This window comes from Aedes aegypti, chromosome 1 (assembly GCF_002204515.2).
Source record: "Aedes aegypti strain LVP_AGWG chromosome 1, AaegL5.0 Primary Assembly, whole genome shotgun sequence".
NCBI lineage: Eukaryota > Metazoa > Arthropoda > Insecta > Diptera > Culicidae > Aedes > Aedes aegypti.
This window is the reverse complement of record NC_035107.1, coordinates 18,276,114-18,301,380: the sequence shown is the minus strand read 5'-3', so window position 1 is coordinate 18,301,380 and position 25,267 is coordinate 18,276,114. Positions and strand designations below refer to the sequence as shown.

Here is a 25,267-nt window from a genome sequence, read left to right as displayed (position 1 = left end):
TTTTCACGCAAATCTTAATCCACTCGTTACGCACTTTCGGGTCCTTCGGAAACCGATAAAATTTTTTTTTTGCTAATTCCGATAAAAATAAAAATAAAAGTTTCCAGTGAGATTCGAACATCGAACCTTTGGATTCCCTAACCCTGTGCCATACCACTACACCACAGACTGCTTCATGAATTAAATGTGTTTATTTGCCAATATGATAGGAAGCTTGCTATACAGCACACACGCTTTGTTGTTTTTTTGAAAACCACCGCCAGATGATATCAACCTCGGGTGGCAAATTTTGCTAAGTTATTGCGATTTCATTTGATGCTAGTCTGCATTGATATATGATCTGTCAGTTTATACAACTTGACGCGATTCTAGATTATACTATTTACGGCATGGTTTGTAGTCAACAAAGTTTGTCGACAATGAATCGTAGTGGAGAATCATATACAATCTGTGTTAACATTTATTCGTTTTGATTTGATATATTGTGCGATTCTGATTTTTGACGTATGAATAAGAGATTTTTGGCGCACATTCTTATACGATACGTGGTTCACTGGGATGGTGATCCGGATGAGATTTCCTGCCCCGTATACAGTTAAAGGCTTTTCACTTAATTTCGATCTGATTTCGTTTCACTTTTTTGTTAGGTTTACATCGGTCGGCTACGAACTTTTATGCACAACCGCAAAAAAAATACGACCCAACATAGTAATCCGGCAACACGGGCAAGCCCAAAACAAACGCATCCGATGGTAACTTTTCACACGCAACCACACACTCGCAGACATCAAATTCAACCAATCAGCGACTGGATCACAAACTGGATTCAATTTTATTCCCAGTTGTCCTATCTTTATCTTAGGTTCCTTTCAACATCTCGCGATACGCAATGTATAGCTAATAAAAAATCCCTTTCGTCTTATATAAATTATTCTATGATTTTGAAATATTTGCTGATTTAACATAAAACTGACACGGTATAAATCATAGCTTTAAGTTCAGTGCATATTATTGAATTCTGTTATACCTGTTGTAAACTATGTGTATTCAGTGAGAACTGTTGAAAAATAGCGGATTCAACAAATACAGGTATGTATTTCATTGTAAGTTAGAGGTTGCACTCCTTATTACCACATGATTTATCATTTTTATTTTCATCAAAATCTAATACAATTTATCTCGCTGTTCTCGATTGCTTCCTTCTCCATGCTTCCTCTTACGTTACATGGTAGCGTCACAAGTAATAGTTGTGTGACAAGCAAATGGCACCGTTCATAAATTACTAAACGCTCTATAAAAAGTCGGAAGTTGAGTCAAACTTTATGGTCTAAGCAAAAATTAAACAAAAAATACATTTCCATAGAAACGTAGGTATAAGGGAGTGAATAATAAAAATTGCGAACATCATGAAATTTCTTTTTCTCCGATTAAACCCAGTATGGCGGTCAAATTCAATATGGGCGTCAAATATTTTTATTTTTGCGAATGAAGCTCCTATATTTTCTCTTTCCAAAACTTTATTATTGTGAAGGGTTGTTGAAAAAAATGTCTGAGTTATGGCAGTATGAGTAAGCCAAAAATTGCCAAAAATCTAGGGGTCCTCAAAAACTGTTTTAATCATAACTACCAAGGGGTCCATCAATTTGACAAACCGAAGCAGTTTCTTTACTTACTGGACAGGAGCTTTCGAATAAGCGTAAATTTAAACATTTTGAAAGACCAAGTGTAAATAGTGGGCCGGTCTCAGCGAGAATCACTCAATGGTAAAATTCTTCTAGGGGATTTTACCATAGATTCCTTATATTCTACCAAGAATTTATCCATTGATTTCTTCTAATATTCCGCTAGGTTTTTGCCTGAGCTTTTTTTTTATTTCAAATTATTCTACAAGATTATTGATTCTTCCATGATGTATTTCAGGAATATCACCTGCAATTTATTCATACTTTCCACAAAGGATATTTTCACAAGACCTCCAGAGGAACTTCCAAGGATTTTTTTTAGAATATGACACTTGTCACATGGTTTATAAGGATGAATTACAGCTTCCTTACTTTTTTGCTGTGATCACAAAGATATCTAGGTCTTTCAGAGCTCAAAGAACTTCGCGATTGAAACATTTCAGAAAACATTGAATTAGAACAAACATAATTTCCAAAAATTTCTTGAACATAAAGAAAATTTTAAAACTATCGACAATTCTAACATTTTTGATAATATTTATAGTTTTATCAAGTGCGAGAAATTTGTGTTTCTATATAATCAAAGATCTAAATATTATTTTATTCAAGGTTGTCTTCAAATATTAGGACTCTACAGATTTACTTACAAACATTCCTAAAAGGAAATATGAAGACCGTCTTTCATATAATCTTGTACACTTCAGTTCGTTCCCCGTGCGCCAAATCGAGCTCGCTGCTCTAGTGTACGCAACACGGCTTTTCGTTACCACTAGTAACACATTGATAATCAGCATAGAATTTTAAGTAAAATAACCCACATAATTATGAACCGTATTTCGACTGTTTCCGTTATTATCCATAACAACATGTAACAATACCTGAATAATTTCGTATAATGTACAAACCAACAATAAAGCCACTGTACCAGAGATTGTTTTAACAGTTTGGTGAATTGTTATCGTGCAAATCACAATGTGGGGAATAGGCGGTTAAGTTATGTAACCATAAAAAATGGCCGATTTTTCCGAACAAAATTTTTCGTTGACAATCTGCCGAATGGTAAGCATACCATCCATTTTTCGACCAATCCACTATAAGCCGAACGGGTTTGGAATGGTCAAACAATAAAATCGAAATAAAACAAATAACGTAAGGGTAATTGTTGATTTACGGTTTGTTATGGTATTTTAACCATATGGTATGCTATGCTGTTATGTTAATACCATAAAAGAATTTAGAAATACTATTCATAGAGACCAATGAAACAAATAACTACGTGCAAGAAAATCTTACTTCTATAAAAATATATATAACTTACTCATTAATTTATATAGAAATAAATTACTTCAGTTGTAATTGTCTCTGTTTGAAGTTCACATACTTATTGCTTCATTGATTCCTAATTAGTATTAATTTAGTATCATATAAATAACAAAGTGCTTTAAATAAAAAAATCTCATTGAAAGTTGTATTTCTAAATATATTGTGCTTTGCTTTGATAAATGGATTATTGAGAAAGTTGTGTATCGCACTTCGAAGGTCACCAAGCAGTGGTTCCAAATATGTTTCCATGCAAATGGATCCATACCCAAAGTTCTTCAAATGTACATTTACGCGACAAAGTACACTGTTTTTTCTATCCAAATGCAGATTTGCACTTGACTGCATCATTGCCACAATTAATTATTATCGAACAAACCTATTTCAAGTGGCTGACATACTTTTACAAATGTTTTACAAGCAAATTTTCGTAAAACAAATAAAACAAACAAACTAGCAACCCTGCTGAGAGCACATGCTTTTGCTAAAACGTAAACAATTTTCGTTGGCGCAAAACCGATTCACTGCCTTTTGTTGCCCGCCAACGGCGAAAACAAAGGGTTTGACGTTCCCGCACTTATCAACCCGCCCGCACTTTTAAAGTGCGGGGTGCAATAAGGTGGGAACTGCGCAATAAAAAAAAAAATATTTTAAGCTCTTGGATAAATCATTATTTGCACAAAAGTTGCACTGGGATGGTACACAAATTATGTCACGCTAATTTTCAACTCCCCCCCCCTTTGTCTCGTTTCTTGTATGAGTCCTTCAAATTTTTTGTAAGGCTTGTCACGCTTTGATTGACCCCCCCCCCCTTGGAGCGTGAGGTAATTTGTGCATGACCTCTAAGGAGTATACAATGAACTAGTTGGTCGAAATTTTACTATAACTTATCGGGTAATCGATGAGATTCCACCATAGTTGAGAGAGTTGTTTCATGCATTCTCAATTTCCGAATTGCTATGGAGTGACGGGTGCGCCTGATTGTATGCCCTCCATACCGCCTTTTGTGGAGTGTAACAGATCCTATTGAAAAGAATAACGTAATTGAGAATTAGGTTATACCCTACGTTACAATAACTTACCTGCCTAGGTAATACATTTTCCATTATTAGTTGATGTTGAATCCGTGCGGCTCCAAAAGCGAAGCATTTTTCATTAGGAATAGTTTCTATTAAATTGGCAAATATCTCGCTAACTTCCAGAAGATAGAAAATATACATTCGTTCGACCACCATTCGTCTGGAGGTAAACTCTTCCGGCGTCGAATGAGCCACTGCAGCCTTGGAAGAGATTTTGAAGTCGCCGATGGAATAGCGCCCCAACGGCGGTCCAGTGGGGTAGTACGTACTCCCAGATGGGAAAAGTTATGAAGATTCACGGAGAAACAGCAGTAGGACCCAAAACCTTCATCGGAACAGAACATGCAGAACTTTTTTTTCACTTTTTCACTTGATAAGCAAACACGCTTGAAAGAAATAACACAACGGCTGAGTGCGTTTCAAACTTTCAAAAATATAATACATTTTCTTTCAATCATCTCGATTGAAAAATTAGAAAAACTTAAAAAATAACACGAAAATTGTTTTATTGTATTGTTTTATCGTTCTTCAACCAAAACGGTTGAAAATACAAGACTCGCTTTGACCTATGTGGGAATTGTACTCAGTTGCTCTGTTATTTTTTTCAAGCGTGTGCCGCAAAACGGTGAGCATTCATAAGCTCTGATCGCTCACAAATACACACACGTCAACAGTTTGCCAAAATGTTGAATTGAAGTAGTATATGGTGAAATGCATTTATGTAAGTGTGTTACGCAAATAAAATTACAAACTGTTTGACGAAAAAAATCTCAACATCCAAACAACCCCCTGAAGAAAGCGCTAGTTCTTGAAGCCTGCCACCATCTGTGTGGCGCTGGTGCTGAAGTAAACAAATTTAGGCTTTGCCCACATCAAATCCCGCGCGGAAGCGACAAATGTCGTATGAGAAAAACATTATACTATTGATAATCGTTTATCGTTGTGCCTAATAAAATGTGTCTTGATTATCTAGCAATTAAAGAAAAAACTGGATAAAGTAATACGCATTTAACACCAGATTGATAGGTAAGATATGAATGTCGCATTCGCAAACGAGTGTGTCTCGTGCCTAAAACGGTATTTTTGGACGAGCTGTCAAATCAGCACCTTCTCCAGCACCAAATTTTTGGCTTCACTTCAGTTGTTCGTGGATGACAGCCGTTTCAGTCCTGTGCATCCAAAATGTTTTAGAATATCTGGAAAATTTAATAAATGGTCACTGCTTGGCAGACAACCCAAAAACCGTTCTTTATAGTTTAAAACTTGAGATTACTTATTGTTCAACAAGAAAGCAACTGTTTGTGATACGTTAACCTTAATGGAAACAAGAAATTTACAGTTTGGAGAGTAAGACGAATTGTAATTTTCTATGCGGGAATATTTTATACTGTGGATGTTTCCATAAGACTGCGCGCTGACATAAAATTCAGAACTACAAAGGGATCGTTCAAATATTACGTAACGTAACAGGGAGAAGGAGGGGGACTTCCATAGTGGTATGGTCCATAAAAATAAAAAAATTCCATATAAAAGCTGTTACTTGGGGGATATATTTTTAATATAAGAGAAGATTATTCCCAGGTAACCAACAAGCACTGTTATAAGCGGTATATGAGCCATTTAACGGATTTTCAGTGCCTACTAGCTTCATAAAACATTTTCGAATGCTTATAGGCACTGTGACCATCAGGCACTGATATTGGCCGTATATGAGTATATAACGCTTTATTTTAGTGCTTGTAAGCCCTGTGCCAATAAGCCGTACACAACGACCGTCAATGCTTCTAAACGGCCTAGTGTCATGACGTTTATCAACCAAAACAAAACTGAATCGGGATTACGGTGTTGAAAGAGATTTCATATCGTACGCAAATGTCAACATGCGAGGGAATGGAGCGAAACACATCTCTCCGCCTCTTTTTCTCTCACCGCAGAAAACAAAACAAACGGCGTTATCATGAATGTTTTAATTTAAGATGCTCTAAGATGTGAACAGATTCGTAAATTGATTGTAATTTTTTTTTCTGTTGATTTCGCTTCTTTTGTGCTGCTATACACATATGGTCAAATGCCTTGCCGGCATCGCCAGCATCACTCGTGATTCAGCAGAACAAAAATAGACACATCGCTGCAAACATTTCTCTTTTAAATACGACGTTAAGCATCCCAATTCACTCGTGCATCGATGGAGCAGATGGAAAATGCGACGGGAATCATTAATATGAACTTAGACGACAGCAGTTTGAGCCTGGGTCACGCAGCAAAATGAAATAAAAAACGTCTCCAGAGGGAGCATAGAAGAAATGAAAATCGAACAGAAGATACACAACTTTTTTTTTCTCTTTTTTTTTGCCACTTGCTATAAAATTTTGACATCACTCATTTCAGAGACACAGTACGAGTAGGCTGTTTATCAGCCAAATAATTCGCCAAAAGTGGCTTTATAACAGCCGTTTATTACGATATAGTTCCAATTGGCTCTGTCGACCAAGCCTTTAAATCGACTATAGAACCGACTTGGTGCCGATATAAACAGCTTATTGGTTACTTGGGTTCCCATAGAATTCGTCCATGAACTTTTGTAGCCGAATCCCTGGAAAAGTTTACGAAGTATTTTATTAATTTTATAAAATATTCGATGAGGAAAGTCTTAGAGAAAACTTCTTAGAGTATATGGTCCAAATATTTCTGATGAAATTTTGTTATTATTAAATACAACGAAAGATCGTGTCCTTGCTACTACTTTGGCAACTTATCCGTTCAAATAACGACTATATCATATTTGGATATTATTTTAAGAACGGGTCCAGATTTGAACCTTGACACTTTTAATCATTATTGACGGTAACTTTGTCGACGAAAACGCTACAGGGGCTTCACTTTTTAACACTGGTGTTGTTCCTATATAACAATTTGGAAGGAACACGGAAAAGAAAATACACCACAAATTAGAGTTTAAACCAAGGGATGTGACAAAATCTGTAAAACGGGAAAACATGTTTTTTGGGCTTTAACCAACGAAAAATATTTAAAACTGAATGAAGATGTGTTTCTGATCCTAACTTACGCATTTGGTACTAAACTTGGGAAATGGATTTAGGACCCTATTGTTCTGAAGGCTCTCCCAAACAGTACTTTAGTTATAATTGAAAATAATCTTTAGGGTCCCTAGTAGCATTTAAAAACATAAGTTGGCAATTTATTGAATTTTGAGGATGTACAATATAAATACTGGGTTGCTAATTATTGATTCCTGGCGCTTCTTTAATTTCTCCACAAGAAACCAAAACATATGTGAAAAAAAAATGGATAATCATTACAAATTTTTCTTGGGTGCTTCACCGTTAAGATCCATTGTAGGCTTTACTGGTCCTAGATCCTGCTGAAGGCAGTTAAAAATAGATGCAAGGTAGACAAGCATTTGATCTCATTGAGGGGCTTATCTTATACCAACTTATGTCTACTAATTGTTCTTCTGAAACCATAGTTCTTCATTAAAAATTTAAACACCCTCCACATCTAATACTTTTCTTAAAGCTTCAGCTTGTAACGGATTATTAATCGCAATATGACATACCGAGAGAGATTCATTTATGGACGGAAATAGCTTTCCATTCCGCAACTATTGTCAGGCTGCCGAGTAAACCGCCCATTAGAGCCGAATGACAAACTTGGCAATGGAGAAATATGAGAAGATTCCATCGAGACGCCTCTATACCCTCCCTAAGCCATTAGAAGCATGCATCGCATTAATAGATGGCCGAACCTACAAGCTACTGAGAGTACTTTTTTTAGCACTAGATACTCTTTTATTGCCACGTGGAAGGCGGCAAGAATATCCCATTCGGGAAGCTGGAAGCTATCAGTTACGTAATTTTCTCTATCTTCACCATCAGTGCTATCTTACAAAAACACCCGAATAAAAAAAATTAATATTAATATAATAGTGCAAATTCGGTCCAAGAGACCATCGAGGTAGTCATGAAAACGAACTTTTACTATGGTTCTCCAAATCGATATCGAGATAAAGGAGACTGACTGTAATTCAATGGTACAAAACAATAGATCAGTTTGGAAATGAATTGTAAAATTTACGTTTCGTTTTATGGCCAGCCTGTTGGAAAATATGGTACTGCTATGCTACAATAAAACCTATTGTATTTCAGTAACATCTTCTATCATGGCAGTCGAGATGAATCTTCCCGCACTCAGCATGCTGTGAGAGATGACCATAAATAGAAGAGAATTCTCGACACGTAGCAGGCGTGGGATCCGAGTGGGCGGTGAAAGTATTCTCATAATGTGATTAAGTGGACATTGGCGCGGTCATTGCCGGAAATGGGAGCATCAGATGTCCGAGGGAAGCGCGGTCAATAAACTTTATCGCTTCTGTTTATCCAGTTCTTTGTCGTGGCGCAGAATTTTGACACTCCAATCAATCAACTGTCATCCCAGCGGTTCGGGGAAAACTCTAATAAGACGAAAGGCTGGCTAGAAGCTTTAAGTGCCATTGTGGGAGACAAAGTTTATTTATCGCTTAGGCGACAATTTGCAAGAAAAGCATTTCGCATTGATAGCTTTACGATCAAAAGTTATTGGCAAACACCGTCACAGTGTTATTGCTCGTCATATCGATAAACAGTTGTTTGAAGTATCCTTTTCAGCAGAGCTGTACCATTTCTCCGCAATAACCAGTCAATCAAGCCGAGCCGAATAAAGCATGACCATAGACAAAGTAAAGACGTAGTAGTCGGGATTAGAATGGATACCACTTCTAGTACTACATTCGGTCCCTTGATATGTCATTCGATAACCAAGTTTGACAGATTGCATTCTGGATCCTGATTTATTACCTCACGTGCCATACACTTTTGGGACAGGAATGTCTCTATTTCGTCTTTGGCATGACGTCAAAAGGAACCTCACAGAGAACCCATGTAGCTCTCTGATAAGCATCGGGACGACAACAAGGGTTTCCCTGCAGCGCAAAGCCTACTTCGTTGTCGTCGTCGTAAAAGTGTGGTTTCGTTATGCCAACATTTTCAGACACAAGGGGAAACAGCCTCAAGGCAACCCAACTCAATCAATTTTCTCCCAAAAAACGGAAAAAGAGCTTTCGCACGTATGCCAGGCCTGCTCTGCAGCCCAATTGGACATCGTCGTTTCCATTCTTGCCTTCGTCGACGTAAATGGCTACAAATATTTCCATTTATCAGAGGAGAACTGCCATCGACGTGCTCAGGATAAATTTGTTTCGGTTTGCGTCTTTATCTTCATTGCCTATCTTCGCCACTCGTCGTCGCCTACTTTGTGGTCGAATTGTCGAAAATCTGATATCTGACGATTACGTAATATTCTAAGCTTGCAAATACAGTTCAAATCCACGAAATGCTCCTTAAATTACGCAGCGTTACCAGAAGTACACTGTCAAATTTCATACAACCCATGAAATTCTAAAACTTATTTTTGAAACAAGAAACAAAACTATTTTTAGCTCAACATTTCCCGACAGTAAATCAGTCTAAGTTTCAATCGTTCCAGGGAATCAGCAAATTGTTTACCTGACTTCCAGACGATGATAAAGTATTTAACAGACCACAATGTAACCAACTAGTACCGTCCTCATCACTACCACATATCTAAAATTGCCCCAAAATCAGTCATCAATTGCTTCCTCGACGGTTGGAAGAAAAAAATATCGTTGATTGCATGTCAATTTCACCGGCTGACCAAGCTGGCAAGAAAACACAGTAATTGCATCGAGGGGGGGGGGGGGTCAGTTGGCACAGAACTCATGACCACACACCGCCGCCAACAGCCAACAATGGCCACAAACAACAGGCCCATTAAGGTGATTATAAAACGAAGCCACAACTCAAAATTTCAGGAGCACAAGACTTGAGAACCAAACAGCGCTCCGCGTTGAAAATGTATCCCATTGGTCACCACCAGCAGGCAAGCAGTTTGATTGATTTTCAACGCGAATTGTTGTCAGATTCTCCAGTCTTGTGCTCTTGAAAATTCAAAGTTTGGCTTCGTTTTATAATCACCTTAAATCGTACTTCCATCTTTCAGCCCCACAACACAATGACGCGTTGGCGGAAAGAACATTGCATTAGATACGGTATTACCTTCTCCCTGTTCTACCACCGCAAACGTCCCTCGAGCGCAGTGTCGCACAGTGGTTTCATTTGTTCTACAAAGTGGTCATAAACCATTTCATACAATATCGGATGGAAAACACCATCAGAAGTTGCAAAATCAATCACGTTGACTATCCCTCTTGAGGTTGTTGTTGATTTTACCTAAAAAAAATGGATGTGTTTTATAAAAGATACTTGTAACTTGCGGCAAAAAGTTGCTTTTCGTGTTTAAAATAAACTCAATTACTAAATATTTTGTTGAAAAGAACAATAAAATCTATAAGTTGAATGAAACAACTCCAGATTAATCTATGTTCAATATGATAATATTCCATGCACTGCAAAAAAAAAATCTTAAATTGTCCACACTTTTTTGTATTGCATGTAAAAAATTCATGTAATCGTTATGCTATAGCAAATTAACATGCATTTCCATGTTTAGGATTATGTGTGCTCTATTACATTCGAATCAGATTGAAACAAAATTCGTTTCTGTAGTCAATTTTGAAATTACATATTTTCAATATCGTAGAATAATTTAACAATGCTGGTAATGATTCGTAGTGAAATTCAATCTCCACCATAGAATCAAATAATTGTTGTATTGTACCAAATATTTGGAAAACAAAATACGTTTATTTCGAATTGAGAACGAACATTTAATAACAATGTACGCATAACTCTTGAAAACAGTACGAATCTTTAGAGCTACAGTGAATTTTACGAGATAACATATGACAGGTCGGAAAAAAATAAAGTGTTTCGGGGCCAACGAATGATTTTGCTGGGTACAAATATTTCGCATGACAAATGAAAATAGCGTTAAGGCCCAAACGCAAAGATAGCGAAACGGCAACGGAATGCGGAACCGGTTCGCCAGCAAGAATCACACCATCTCGACTGAGCTGTCAGCGAATAAAAGTGAACCAACGCTGAATCGACAAGCATGTCATAATTCATGCTGGCGAACCGGTTCCGCTTTCCGTTGCCGTTCCGCTTTTATTGCGTTTGGGCCTTTACATTCGTTATGAATTAATGGATATTGGAAAAAAAAAAACGAAAAGCTATTTTCAGTGCAAACGTGGCACAGTGATACCGCCCATAGGCCAAAAAGAAGTTTTCTCGCTTTTCATTTCCTTACCTTTTCATGGGTCAACTATGATCTGAAGGATATAAATACATCAATTTTATACACGTCCCTGTAGCATATTTTTAGTAAGACAATGAATGATGGAGAAGATATTCATGTTTTAAAATATGTTGAAAAATCATACAATTTCTGCATTTTCTTTATTGTCTTCGTAAACCAAAACTAATCGAACAATCAAACAATTTGAGTTACTGAACTTTTTTTTTGTTGTTGGGTGTATTATTACTGTGACCAATTATTGATGTTTTGTGATAAACAATTCATTTTAATGTGCCTTTTCAAAGTGATAAATTACTATAAAAATAATTATCAACTGAACCTTACAACAGCTGTTCATCTATCACTTCCGATACATTTTAGAATTTGTTTGTGCCATTTAGGAGTCATTAGTTATGTAAGTTTTGAGGAAAGAAACATGCTCACTTCAAAACTACATCACTTGATATGAAGTGTGTTTTTTAATATGTTCTTAATCACATTCAATTAAACTTTAGTTACCAAATGATTATACTCAAGTATTAAAATGAACCTATTCTTGCTGCCAATGTTCGCAAATAAGTAAGCAGCGTACCTTCAAAGTTGTTAGGTTTTTTTTGTAAAAGATGTCTCATACCAATATGTCTGTAAGCAACTGAAATGAATATAGAAAATAATGAAATTTTTACTACTTCAATTTGATATGAATACAATTGCAACATTGTATCCTTATACAATGAGTATTTTCAGTGATATCGAAGGGTTTTTCATCATATAAATTATGCACATATATTGCCTCCACTTTTGTACGCATAGGGCCGTTTGACGACATCTTATACAGAATTTTTGCACAAATAAACATAGCATAACACAAAAGATGATATCGTTAAATGTACATTCTGGTTGTCTGGGCGTAGAGTTCTCTGCATCTTTCTTATCAATCATCCTTTCCCATTCCCCAGCTTTCGCAATGACGCACAGCTTCGTCCCTTGGACAAAAGTAAAAAAAATCAACCGCCATATTCGACCGAATCAAGTAGGCCATGATGTTAACATATGTTTTGAGCGTGTAGTACAGATACAAGAAAGATCCAGCGCTTAGCAAAACAAACCAAAACACCACGTGTTGACAAGTTGTTTCATCGTTATATATTATTTATTGTTTTTGTGTCAATCCAGTCCCTTTTTAATTTGCTTTATTCCCATTTTAGTTATATTTTCAAAGTGAAAATCGTTGTGGACTGTGTTCAAACAAGTAAGTAAGAGTAAGTAGAAAAGGATGCTTCTGAACAATAAGCTCTTCAAAACAGAATAAAATTAAAACTCTTATCTTCTTCTAGCCCATACAAAAAAGTACCTTTCTGAAATACACATTGAAATAAAATTTCAATTTTTTTTTTAATTCTGGAAGTGATTCCAGCCACACATGTTTGCCGATTGTATATCATATTATGATTTTTAGGTTATGCTGCCACAATCATCAATAAACATTGTTTCGAGCAGTCGTACCAAAGACAAATTAAAGACCTCCATGTCCCTTGCAATTGCTCAAAATTTTATGGCTCATAAGGTAATTTAGAATGCCGTTCAAAGTGTACTGCGATCTGTCAAACTTGGATACCTTCTGCACTACCGAGGGACCAAATACAGTACTAGAAGGGGTATCCAATCTGAGCCCGAGTGTGACGGACCTGGTCGTACTCTGCCGATCCAAGTAATCGAGAAAAAATATGTTCTGGATTTCATGTACAGTTGTTTTTTCACTGATCTATCTCCTAGATACAGTAAGGACCCGATTTTGTCGGCCCCTCGATGAATTTTAGGATGACAAAATAGGGAACCTGACCAAATCGGGTCATTTTATTTTGTTCCTGTTTTTCAAATTTTGACATCTTCTTCTTATTCTTTCTGGCGTAACGTCCCCATTGGGACAAAGCCTGCTTCTCAGCTTAGTGTTCTTATGAGCACTTCCACAGTTATTAACTGAGAGCTTACTATGCCAATGACCATTTTTGCATGTGTATATCGTGTGGCAAGTACGAAGATACTCTATGCCCTGGGAAGTCGAGAAAATTTCCAACCCGAAAGATCCTCGACCGGTGGGATTCGAACCCGCGACCCTCAGCTTGGTCTTGCTGAATAGCTGCGCGTTTACCGCTACGGCTATCTGGTTTAGCTTCCGTGCAATCAGAAAATTGACGACGCAGAGTTTTCCAGTTCGGCTGCAAAGGCTATAGAAGGCCTCTCAAATCGTTCAATGAATGTTCAAGAAAAACCAAAAAGCGTCGCATTGCAGATCTTATTAACAATAATTAACCTGAAGAGCTTGCGTTCGTAGCCAATGTATCAAATTGTTTCTAATAATCATCAAACAGAAACCAACAACATTTCAACTATCTTTTTAGAAAATGAAGATAATGAATTGTAATGCTAATAAACATAATTTTTTATGTAACTTTTGTTTAATAGGTTTCATTTCATTCGTTGAAATAATTCGTGCTTCAATATTTTTTTATAAAAATTTGGTTATTTAGACACTTTAACAAACTTGACGTATAAGTCACGTATGTCAGTAATGTAATATGTGTCGTTCATGCCAATAATGTTTTTTTTTTTTGTGTTTGACGAGTTCTGCATCAACATTGTAGGGCAAAACCGCATAAAACATCCAGTTATGACTTATGTCCCCAAGTGTCATACGTTCGAAGCACTGTGCGACGTGACCAGGACAGCTCTCGATTATTGGAGGATGCGTCAATCTTGTCTAAGAGTTAGAGGTTAGTCCCAAATTTCTGACTTTGGTAACGGAATGGAAGGAGGCAACCCTCATACAATGGTCTAGGACTGTACCACTTACGAATTTGTGTGAAATGCTTAATGCTGTCATTTCGTGTTGAATCATGGGTTAAACCATCCTTTGACTGTCCTACCCGGATTTTTATTTATTTATTTATTTATTTATTTTTTAACTAAAAATTTTGAAAGAGGGAAAAGCCCCTTTGAGTGATTTCTTTTTAAAATTCTTATCAAAAAGGCACAAAACCTCTTTATCTTTTCAAAATAACATTATAAAATGGTAATAATAATAAAATATAAATCTATAGGCTCAGGCGGCATTTATCCAGAGCCAAAAATCTTGAAAAAGGGCCATGACTCGAAAACTACTTGATGCCATCATTAAATGGGTGTGTTGCAAATGTTTCCATCAAACCTGAAAAAAAGAAAAAGAAAGAAGCAGAATCATACGTAATACAAAGCATCATTTAAAAATCTATTAAGTATTTTTAACGAGGGTAAGAATTTACTTCCCAGAATATCACGAACAGATTGAGGGAGCAAACGATGATATATTTTCAAATTTCTAAAGAAAGCAATTCTAGGTATAGCAAAACGCGTACAATGAAAAACAATATGGTCAATATCCTCATAAGCAACATCACAATCACACAAATTAGAATCATTAATATTGATACGATATAAATAACTATTACAAACATAATGATTGGATATAAGCCTCGACAATGTACAAATAAAATTTCTTCCGACAGCAAAATTTTTAAACCAACTAAATCGACTAACATTAGGTAAAATTGAATGACACCATCGTCCTTTATCACTAAAGTCCCATGAAAGCTGCCAATTATTTAAAGAATATTGTTTTAAATCTGTAAAATATTCAGACGAAGAAATTTGTCTGTTGAACATACTGCCACAACGAACCCCTAATTTTGCTAAAGAATCAGCTTGCTCATTACCATAAATATTAGAATGAGCAGGAACCCAAATAAATTTATTAATGTAACCCTGAGAATTCAAATGACATAATTCTTTTTTCAGCAACAACATAATGTGATGAGTTTTAGAATTGAAATTAACGGAATTGAGTGCTTTCAAACAACTTAAACTGTCTGAACATATAATAAAAATGTTTGGAGAACATTTGTTATCAAAGAACAAGTAAAATACAAGGCAGTTGGTTCAGCTATAAAAACTGAGCAAGGATATTGTAATTTGAAAAAATAAGCAGAATAATAATTATAAACTCCAAAACCAGCAACATTTTGGATTAATGATCCATCAGAAAAGTAAAATTGATGTGAATCTAATCCAACAAATTTACGCCGAAAAAATAAAGGAGCGAAGCGAAAATACTCATTACTAGGAATTTGTTTTAATTCTTCATATAACGATAAATCGATCATTGGATGGAACGAGTGAACATTAATATCAAAATTATGATAATTGAATGTTGAATTGTTGTAGGAACAATATTCAAAGAAGAACAATATTTGTATGAATCTAAAATTTTGCAAGTTGGATTTATATAATTTAAACATTTCAAAACATCAATTATTGGGTGTTTTTTTATAAAACAATTCAACATGAATTTACAATTCAATTCATGTAAGCGAGTTTTAAGTGGAATCACTCCAGCTAAAACCTCAATAGATTGAGTGTGAGTTGAATTCATTAATTTTAAACAAATTCTTAGACACCGAAATTGAATCTTTTCTAGCTTACAAAAATGCGATTGACTTGCATTTACAAAAGTAAAACATCCATATTCAATACTAGATCTAATGGTCGTTTTGTAAAGTGTAATTAAATCAGTAGGATGAGCCCCCCACCAAGTACCTGTTATAGTTCTAAGGAAATTTATCCTTTTTGCACAAATTATCTGGATATACTGAATATGTTTTTTCCACAATAATTTTGAATCAAACCATATTCCTAGATATTTATAATCATCAACTTGTTCAATTTCGTGACCATTAAGATATAAATTTATATTAACAATAGAACGTTTACGAGAAAATAAAATAAATTTAGTTTTAGAAACAGAAAAAGAAAAACCATTATTGTTTGCCCAAATTTCAATATTGTTTAATGCACATTGCATAAAATGACGAATAATTTCTCTATTATTACCGCTGATAGAAATAACTTTATCATCGGAAAATTGATAAAAATAGCATCCATTTGGAATAACAGATGATATGTCACTGGTAAATAAATTATATAGAAATGGACTCAAACAAGACCCTTGGGGAAGCCCAAAATAACTATATCGTATAAATTTGGAAGAGCCATTATGAAAAAAATGCATAATTTTGAAAGAAAATAAATTATATAAAAAATTGGCAATTATATTTGGAATATTGAAATTTTTAAATTTTTCAAAAAGTAGATCTAATAACACGGAATCATAAGCCCCAGAAACATCCAGAAAAGTTGAAACCATATCCTGCTTCTCATTAAACGAAAGATTAATTTGTGAAGCTAGAAGAGCAGTGCAATCACGAGTGTTACAACCTTTTCTGAAACCATATTGGGAAGAAGAAAAAATTTTATTACTTTCAGCCCATAATTCTAAACGATTAAGTAACATTCTTTCCATAAGCTTACGAAGACATGACAATAAACTTATTGGTCTACGACTATCAGCTAATTAGGGACCTTGCCTGATTTTACAATACTGACAACCTTAATAGAACGCCATTCCAAAGGTAGAATATTTTGAAAAAGGAATGAATTGTACAACTCTAACAAATGTATTTTTCCATCATGTGGTAAATTTTGCAAAACAATAAATTTGATATTATCAATTCCCGGTGATATGTTTTTTGTAACAGATAATGCTAAATCTAATTCTTCTAATGAAAATGAAGCACTAAGTTCAGGAAAATAATTATATCTCTGACAATTTTTAAAATTTATGGAACATGGAACAAAATCAGGACAAATTTTAGAGGCAAATTTATTAATCCATTCTTCAGAATATTCCTGAATATTTGGAGAAGAAGAATTACAATTTCTTAAATTTATAGCAACAGACCAAAGAGAAGATAGAGAAGATTCTCTATCAAGATTTTCTATAAAATTTCTCCAATAATTCCTTTTTTAAATTTAGTAATTCGAATAAATTTAGCTTCAGCTTTACAATATAAAAAATAATTTTCCCTTGATCCAAAACGACGAAATTTTTTAAAGGCTTCAGATTTATTTTTTAAAGCCATAGAACATTCATTATCCCACCAAAATGAAGGACATTTTTTTCTAGAAGAAATTGGAGATATTTTGTATTTTTGAGATTTTATTAAACCTTTAATTATAATCTCGCAAAATTGTTTATAATTATCGAGTGGAGATAATGAATAATCAAAATGAGTTAACGAAAATGAAATAAGATCCGAAAATTTTAACCAATTAACATTTCTACATAAATCAGGCTTGTTTATTGTCATTATTACAAATCTCGATCAAAATAGGTAAATGATCACTACCATTAGGATCATTAATTATTTTCCAAGAAGAAAGGAATGTTAAACTATTAGAACAAAGAGATAAATCAATACAAGTATGATGACCAGGAGGAACAGCAATTCTGGTAAATGATCCATCATTGAGAATATTCAAATTCAATTCATCAACCAAGTCCATGATCAAATTACCTCTACCATCACTATTCCTACTACCCCAAGCAGAATTATGGGCATTAAAATCTCCTAAAATGTAAAATGGAGAAGGTACACTGTCTAATATAGCCTTTATTTCTGATAATGAAAAAAAAAATTTGGAGGAATATAAAAACATATGATAGAAAATTCCTTACCCAAATGTTTAACAGAAATAGCAATATATTCAATTACAAAATCAAAAGGTAAATTTAAATATTTAAATTGAATATCTTCACGAACACCAATCAACACTCCTCCAGCTGAAACATTTCTATCTTTTCTAATAATATTAAAAGTAGGGATACGTAAGTGTTTACATTCCACTAACCAACACGGAGAACAAAATATAGTGTTCGTAATCATTTTTCCGGTCAATTTAACTATATTTTAAGGTTGATTTGGAGATAACTAAAAATATAGTTGAATTGACAGTATATTGTTAACTATAACTATACCATATAGTTGTTGACAACTATATTTTTGATTGAATTTACAAACGTCAAACGTCAAAATTTAACTATATTTTAGTTGACTCAGTGTTACGGCAGAAATGGGGTTCTGTGAGGGTCAAAGCCGAATTCCTCTAAGCAGATCGCAAACTCCAATTGATGGGTGCGAGACAGCTAAAAGCTGAAATTTATTGTCTTTATAAATTCATTCAATTATCTTATAATTGTATCGTACTCACATAAATCGGTCTGAGGATATTTTTAGTTCCGATTCCATTGATTAGCCGTAACAAATATCTTAAGAAATCTGTGATAATAGTAATTAAGGTTAGGATTATGATCTACTAGTTGTTTAAGTAACTTACTGTGATTCTTCTGTGATCAATAGCATAATATAACTTTCACTTGATTAAGAGCATTTTAACTGTTAGCTACAAATAGAAATATAAGTATTGATCAATTATTTAAGTAATTCAACTATAAATCCACACTATTACATTGCATGACTTTCCATATCACTCTACAGGCTCCTTTTGACAGATCTCTCTCATCATCAATTCTATTGCATGACATTTTGGCTTGTTTGACATTGTCATTCTGTTGCTGTGATATAATACAGCAGTGCTGGCAGCAACACTCAGAGTGAATTTTATTGAGTTTACAATATTTTGCAATGTTTACTCAGCAATTTGTTCTGCTTTATCAACATATCTGAAAAGATTCGGTGCTGCTTTATCGATCTAAAAAAAAACATTGCAAAAATGAAAACAAAGGGCGAGTCGACAAACTTGATATGTGGTCTCCTGCGTGAGAGGTGGTCATCTTAGCACCTACACTATTCCTTGCAAGTTAGAAGTAAGAAGATTTGTGAGCATGACTTGAAGTCTAGGGAGGTGAATGTTTCCGAATAGTGATAATTATCAAAATTATAATTGTTATAAGTACAAGTGGATAACTCAATCAAAGAAGTGTGTGTATTTGATTTGACGTAAATTAAGTGTTGGCGTAAGTTAATTTTATTTCGAAACAACTATTTGTGCGTAAGTTAAAGAAATTGACAGGATTGTAATCTTAACATACAGAAATTCTTCTGCGTGAAGTTTCATTTAAACAAAATATATCTATATTGTTATTAAATAACAGAACTTTTAATTTATCAATTTTGGGTATAATGCTACGACAATTCCATTGTAATATATTTAATATGTTGGAAGTAGCCATTACATTGCAAATAATGAAGAAAGGAGGGGTCCAAAAGAATTTAACTTTTCAAAAATAAACGCTAAAATAGGTAAACATTTTTTAATCAAATTTTTTCAAAAATCACTGAATCCTAATAAATTTATTATTTGTTCCAAAATATTCAAAATGTCATTATTATCATTATTGTTGGATGAACTATCAACATTATCCCTATTTTTATTATTAAAGGAATTGTCATTCTCTACTCTTTGTAACCCAGGAATCGTATGGCAAGTGGAAGAAACATTAAGTGGAGGAAAGTTTTTATCAAAAAATGTTGATGGTTGAGGATCAGAGTTTGCATTATGTTTGTTAGATAATAAATTAGCCCTTTTTCTTTTAGTAGGAGGTTTATATATAAATTGATTAGAATCCTCATTCAAGTCATCATCATCATAATCAGATAATGCTTCATAAATATTGGAAGAACTAAAATCACCAGATGCTTTCAAAATCTCTGAATAAGAACATCGATTTTTAAATTTAATTTGTTGGTTGAATTTTTGTTGATTAGTTTTATAAACTGAACAGTCTTTAATTGAAAAATGATTCTGATTACAATAAATACAAACATCAGATTGTTTATCGCAAACAGATGAAGAATGAGAATCTCCACATTTGGAACATTTAGGTTTATTTGAACAATAGGAAGAAGTGTGTCCAAATAAAAGACAATGAGTGCAATGCATAAGTTTAGGAAAATAAAGTCTTACACTAAATGATACGTTATTAATTGAAACAAAATCCGGAAGAACAGATCCGGCAAATATTATTTTTATACAATTAGAATGAGTATAATTAGAACTGTTGCCATTGAACGTTAATTTAGATAAACGATTGCAATCCAAAATTTTGACGGGAGAAATGGATTTATTTTTGAAAAAAACCTTAACCAAAATTTTTAATGTCATCGCAACTCAAAGATTCGTCATAAATGACGCCACTAATCTCACATGAGTCACAAGGGGCATATACACGGTATGAACTACCAAATAAGTTGGATTCCAGGAGAGCATCTCCACGAGAACCAAAAGCTACCCTTAATTTATCTAACGAAATTTTCTTGACTTCTTTAACGGATTTAAATCTTTTATAAACTTCTGCAGAAATCAAGAGAACATTAATTGGCTTATCCTTTTTTCTAAAATAAACAGGATAAGGACCAAGAAAAGTAGATGGGAAAATTTTGACTCTAAATGGTTTAGAAACTGAAGGAGGAAGATTAGAATGATCATCCTCTTTAGAATTCGACGATTCCCCGTCAGTTTCCATATTAGGAAAACAACGAGGAATATAAATAAATAATCAACAATCGAGAAGTAATAACAACTAAAACTTATAAAACAAGAAAGTAAATAAAATTATACTCATCAAATTCAATAGAGAACTTGATGAATTCGTTCTTGAGAGAAATCACCTCAAGCTTGAAAACTTCCCAAAGCCCACAATCTGAACTTGATTCAGAAAACTTCGATCGCTCTCTTCAAATCCAATCAACAAACGTAATCAGAATCTTGAATCGCTTTCCTCGCATCCAAAAACATTCGCCACCATGAAACACGAAACCAATTCAATATCCGTACTCCGAGATTTTTTTCCTCCTGAAAAAAAAGAGAAAAATGTCAGGTGCAGAAAAAAATACGTGTTTCCTAGTCAAGGCCTACTGCAGCAATGTGATAACTTGTAGAAATGTTTGCAAGAATTCAATCAAGAACTTATAGAGAGTGTGCATCGGAAGTACTGTAGGAATTGCTCAACAGATCGTCAACAGATTCTTCCAGGAATGTCTAGAAAAATCAAGAGCATTATCGCTTATCGCCAGTAGCACTACGCTTGTGCTGTGTACGACAAGCGAGCTTTGTTTAATATGCGAATATTCAGTACAATATGTAACCAGTCTTGGGTTAGTTCCTAAATTGTTCCAACGATTCTTTAGGAATCTTTTGATCTCTTGATAGTTCTCCATGCATATTCCATAATAAATAAGAAATACTTTTTGGAATGCTAATGGCAACCGATCCAAGAACATCTACACTGCCCATAAAGGCATAACTGTCCCAGGCTTTAGGACATTTCGTCGAATGACATTTGGTCGAATGAGGTTTGGTCGAATGACATTTGGTCGAATGGACATTTGATCGAAAGCTTATTCTTATATTCTTCTGAATAATCAGAATTATTACCTGTTGTTGAACAGATAACATGTTATTTTCTGTAGTTATATTTTTAAATTACATACATCTTTGTATTTATTAGTGATTTTAAGTTATGCCAATATGTAGACTATCGATGTTCAAATGACCTTTTAGGAAGTATTTTTTTTTGTACATTGACTGAAATATTTAGATCTAGTGAATTTATTATTCTTTTAAAATATCATCATTCTTTGTCAAACTGCTCAACGATGTGAACATGATGATTTGTTGAATTCATTATTCTTTTTAAACATCATCGTTCTTTGTTATGAATTGCTGATCTTCATCTAATGGAAGCATTAGGCAAGAGTGCTGTGATCTTTCTTTCCATTTCGGATCTTGCAGCTGACGAACATGATTAAGATTTTTGAATGCGGAAATCGGACTTAAAACGGCAGTAAAAATTTGCTTCAAGGAAATTCTTTATGGCGAAGTGAATGTTATATGTTTTAACTCTACATATGATCAATTGGCTTATTGTGACTTCCAGCTTAATAAAATTAAAAATAATTGGCTTAAGTGACAAAAGTTGGCTTGTCTATATTTAAGATCAACTTATTTCAAATCGCAGAACATGCCTAAATAAAAAAGCAGTATATTGATCAGTATGATGGGAGAGTAGAGTCCATCAAATTGAAAAAAAATAATTTCTAACCGATTGGTGGTAAAATGGTTGATACTTGTTACAATTATTCAATCATTCTGTGTATTAGCGACAAAATGCTACACTCGACGATTATGAGACTAAACGTAAAACTTTGCTTCCATACTGTTTAGATTCGACCACATGTTCTTTCCATGAAATGTGTGTTCGATCAAATGTCTTATGCTTTCTGTTGCAATTAAACCTTTTCGACCAAATGTCCATTCGACGAAATATCCGTTTGACCAAATGTACTTTCGACCAAACATCATTCGACTAAATGTCATTCGACCAAATGTCTTTCGACCAAATGTCTTTCGACCAAATGTCATAGATTCCTGTCCCATATGGAAATAGTAGGCATTGAAAAAATAGAGCTTAAAGTTTGAAGTTTGCATTCTCATACAAATTTTTATAATATTTTAGTGAATGTTTGAATACCATATTCATTTAGCTCCACTCTACAGAATACTCATTCTGCTAATATTCATCAGTAAAAATATATAAAATTGAACATAATTCCAGTTTTTCAGATGCTATTGGGGTTCAAAGTTCATATAGAGACTGTTATGCCTTTATTATTCAAAATGAGACTGTACCAACTTCGTATTTTTTCACAACATTTTCAAACAAAGTATATAAATTTTCATATGCGTAGTGAAGTGTATATTAAAATATAAATGATGCGATGAAAAACGATGTTCGAAAATCAATATGGGACAGTTATGCTTTTATGGACAGCACATGTTATACACCTCAAAACTTAATTTGAAACATGCCCTGAAGTCTAATTTTCTTGCAAACAGGAACTTCGGCTCTGAACTTCGAACGAACAAGGGTCGATAAAGATTTGGAAGGCATCCATCTGGTTGAATTTCCAAAGTAGATTTATAATATTTGAAATACTAGATACCCCTAAACAACCCAATCGATCCATAAAAGTCAATAAAATGAAAAGCAGATAACTTTTTTTTTGGCCTGTGGGTGGTACCACTGTGCGCCGGTTCTGCATGGTCATTTGATTGCGAGCAGCCGGTCTGAATCTTTTATGATCGCCGCCGCCGCTTTTCCACCGCCTCACGCCTACTGCGCTGATTCATTGGCACCCGAGAGAACACCGGACCCATTGTGGGAAGCGATTTTCCATGGGAAAATTCCGTCGTGGGAGGCGAAAGGACAGACGGACGGATGGACAGCGACGGTGAGGACGATTGATGATATTCCTCCTCGGCGATAAATTATTGTTTGGCATTTAGTGGAGGTAGGCAAATTTGCGTAAATGGTTCGTCCCGTGTTGGCGAAAATATATTGGCTAGAAATTGTTGTGTTCAGCGAAGATTGTGCCGAAAATTTGCGGTTTGCATTAGGCGGTGGGGGGGCCAAGATAGTTGTTGCGGTAAATGCGCAGCTATGCTGAGGGTCGTGGGCGCGAATCCCACCGGTTAAGAATCTTCCAGTAAAAAAAAATTCTCGATCCTAAGGGAATTGAGTATCTTCATACCTGCTACACGATATACGAGTGCAAAAATGGTCAATTGGTAAAGTAAGTTCTCAGTTCATAACTGTGATAATGTTTATAGGAACATTAAGATAGGAAGCATGCTCTGTTCCAGTTGGGACGTAACGCCAGAACGATGATTAGGCGATGAGTTGTGCACGCGCTGATGTGGGTGAGCAGCTAATTGTTTTCTTCGGAAGGAGAGTCAATTTGACTGACTAGCTCAATTTGATGGAGACGCGTGGTCCACCAAAGTAGACCTTTTTCTTCGGCTCTTAAATAGAAACGCGCTGTATAAATCAATTCAAGATCCAGATACTTCTCTTGTTAAGTGGTCATCTAAGCTAGCTCATTGTGGTAAGATTCAGTTTGACTGCTGTAACGAAAAGACTGCGAGAATGATGGCGGAAATTACATAATTGATAGCTTCCAGCTTTCGAATAGAATATTCTTATCGTTTCTTCATTGCAACAGAAGTTTTCATTTCTTCCTGGTATTACGTTCCAACTGGGAAAAAAAACCTTTTTAGCCAGTAGACCATTTCTTGCTTTTGTATATCATGGTACAAGTACGAACTCGAAAAATTTCCGTAAAGGTGTTTGACTGGCCTGATTCGAACCCACGATCCTCAGCATAGTGTTGCTGAATAGCTGCGCGTTTACCGCTAAGGCTATTTAGGCCCTCGAAGTGTATCTGGCGCTAAAAAAGTAAGCCTGTTCAGGCTTATAGAATTGGCTATCTATTAATGCTATGTGTGCTTCTAATGGCTTACAAGGGATAGTAAAGAGACAGGGGATGGAATATTTTCGCTTTTTCCCATTGCCAAGTTTATCATTCAGCTCTAATGGGCGTAGATACTCGGCAGCGTGACAAAGTTGCGAGCTAGCATCTGTCGTTGGAAGTTGTGGAATGGGAAGCTATTTCCATCATTGAATGAGATAGTACGGTATATTTTTTGTCATGCTGCAATTAATAATCTGTAACATTTTGAATAGAGCCTGCAACCATTGGAAATGATGTAGACTGAATCAGTTTTTATGAACTATAATCAAGCGTGTTCTTAAATTGAATCTGCGCGTTTTAAAAAGAAATGGACTTTAAATTTAGGCGTAGCACTCAGAAATTTTTTTTTAAATCCATCATCCAATCAACAATATCATAACCTGATGAACCTGCCTTTTCAATGCTCTGGACAGCAAGTTAATTTTTTCCAAACTGACTTGCGAAAATTGACTCACTCAATTATTTTCGAGCCGACTGGAAACATATGAAACATATATTGACTCTAATCTTGATGTTAACATTTCTTTACAGACTCTAACCAAGGAAGGCCCTAAAAAAACTTTAATTTTCCAACATACAATGTTAGAATAATTCAAAGTTTTCTGTCAAATCGTACAGTTCAGGTTAATTATCAGAACTCCATATCTGA

At 34.8% G+C, this 25,267-nt stretch overlaps 1 protein-coding gene and 1 long non-coding RNA gene across 4 annotated transcripts in view; one reads left to right on the top strand and one right to left on the bottom strand.

Annotated features, from left to right (window-relative positions):
* LOC5576693 (progestin and adipoQ receptor family member 4) overlaps positions 1–25,267 on the top strand; it is a 213,043-nt gene that overhangs the window by 114,934 nt on the left and 72,842 nt on the right. The window lies entirely within an intron of this gene.
* Positions 3,865–5,233, bottom strand: LOC110674767. The gene is made up of 2 exons (XR_002499175.1): positions 4,085–5,233; positions 3,865–4,025 (listed from the first exon to the last, which is right to left on the bottom strand). It is a non-coding gene; the product is annotated as an uncharacterized LOC110674767 (long non-coding RNA).